Source organism: Phoca vitulina, unplaced genomic scaffold (genome assembly GCF_004348235.1).
Source record: "Phoca vitulina isolate PV1807 unplaced genomic scaffold, GSC_HSeal_1.0 scaffold10, whole genome shotgun sequence".
NCBI lineage: Eukaryota > Metazoa > Chordata > Mammalia > Carnivora > Phocidae > Phoca > Phoca vitulina.
Window position 1 is genome coordinate 40,456,693 of NW_022589713.1, and position 2,292 is coordinate 40,458,984.

Consider the following 2,292-nt stretch of genomic DNA (forward strand, 5'->3'; position numbering starts at 1 on the left):
GAATTCCGGCATTTGAAAGGAGCTTAGCATCCTCAAATAGAAACCCTTTTTTCTTCATCACACAGGATTCTGAGGCTATTCAAGGACGTCTAGTCTGACACCGACTCTCCCCATCAGAGGTCTAATTCACACAAAAATCGATTTAGGACCCCACTCGTATTATATCCGTACTTGCATGAGGACTTTGCTCATTTAATTATATCTTTTTAAAATTTCCAACTTTTATTTATTTTTTGAAAAGGCAATCTGTTCACCTGATTGGTAATTTGAAAGGTAAAAAGAATAGATAATCCTATCTAATAGACATCGAGTTCCCTTCCCCAGAGGCAACAGTTAATTCCTCAAGTATCCTTCCTGAGATAGTATATCTGTGTGTGTATGTGTGTATACACACTTAAGTATAGGAAGTATATATGTTATATAGTACCTATATATAGTATATAGTAATATAGTACTTATATATAGTATATAGTACTTAAGTATATTAAGTATATCCATATATAATATAACATATAAAATAGATATATAGATATAGATATAAGAGATACATAATAGATTATATAATACATATACTTAAGTATATTAAGTGTATTTATATATAATATAAGATATATATATAATAGATAGTCTTAAGTATATTCTTTTCTTCCCCTTTTGTACACAAATGCTTTTATGCTGGTCTGCATCTGCACCTTCATATATTTTGCAGATCCTCCTGTACCGAGCTTCATTCTTTTAGACAGCGCCATGGTATTCCATTATATGGATGTATTATTTGGGGAAATTCTGGTTGCTTCCAATCTTTCTTATTACCAATAATGCCGCAGTGAATAATCTTGTGCTCATGATATTTTGCACCATTATTACCTTAGGACGGACTCCCTGAAGTGGAATTGCTGGACCCTTGGGTATGTGCATTTGCCATTTTGATTGCTATTGCCAAGTGTCCTCCACTTATTTTCTTACCAAGAATGTGTAAGACTGCCTGTTTCTCTACAGCCTCACCAACAGTATGTTATCAAACTTTTTGACTTTGGCTGTATTTATTTATTTACTGGTTTCTCTCTCTGGTTTCATCCCCTCACTAGGATGAGAGCCCATTATGGTTCCTCAGAACCTAACATGATATCTGGCCCATAATAAATTCTCAATAGATATTTGATAGTGCTTTTTTAACAGCATATGCTATACACTAAATCAGAATGATACAGAGAAGATCGGTGTGGGCCTTGTGCAAGGATGACACCCAAATTCATGAGGCTTTCCATGCTTTTAGAGAATATATCTTTTTTTTAGATTTATTATTTATTTTAGAGAGAGAGAGCACACGAGCAGGAGGGTCAGAGGGAGAGGGAAAGAGAGAATCTCAAGCTGACTCCACGCTGAGCTGGGAGCCCGACACGGAATTCAATCTCACAACCCTGAGATCACGACCTGAGCTGAAACCAAGAGTCAGACACTTAACCAACTGCACCACCCAGGTACCCCAAGAATATATCTTAAATGTTCTCACCACCCACACACACAAAAAGGTAATTACATCAGCTGGTGGAGGTGTTAACTAATCTTATCGTGGTAATCATTTCTCAATATATACGTGTATCAAATCATCGTTGTACACCTTAAACTTACACAGTGTTGTAGATCAATAATATCTTAATAAGCTGGAAAAAAGTGAATCCCTCCAATAAATAAATAAGCCAACAAACAAATATTTGAGAAACACATGAATGAGTGAATGAATTATAGTTCTATGTATATGGATTGTAATTATATAGTTATAATCTTTAAATCAGAATTAGAAACCATGGCCCTCAGTTCTTCCATTCTATGAGTTTGGGTATGCTGCATTTTCTTTTATTTAAATGTGGCCCACTTGTACACATGCTCTGAAAGCTTTACAAATTCTTAGAGACAGAAGATTTATCTCACTCCTCCTCCTCCACTGCCCATGTTATTGGAAGGTCAGAACACTGAAATGTTCTCCTTCAGGAGTATTTTGTTTCAAACATCTGGTGATGACTGCCTTGTTAAAACAGAAAATAAAATCAAACGTGAAAAGTCTCATCCACCTCCAAGGAGAGTTCTAGAGTGGGGATGGCCCTTCAGAGCAGTCCCAAGTAGGGATGAAGGGGCCAGGCTTGTAGACCCCCATGTGGTCAGTCACTAGATTTGCCCTACCCCTAGGAGAGGAGAATGTCCCTGGGCAAGGCGGCCCTCTTGGGTAGAAGTCATTCCACCTGGAGACCATCTGCCGGCAGCATTCCCAGAAGCTGGAGAAATTGTCCTTCA

At 37.3% G+C, this 2,292-nt stretch overlaps 1 pseudogene; it reads left to right on the top strand.

Moving 5' to 3' along the window:
* The first annotated feature begins 1,177 nt into the window (after positions 1–1,177).
* On the top strand, positions 1,178–1,274 carry LOC116635365 (annotated as a pseudogene).
* The last annotated feature ends 1,018 nt before the right edge of the window (positions 1,275–2,292 follow it).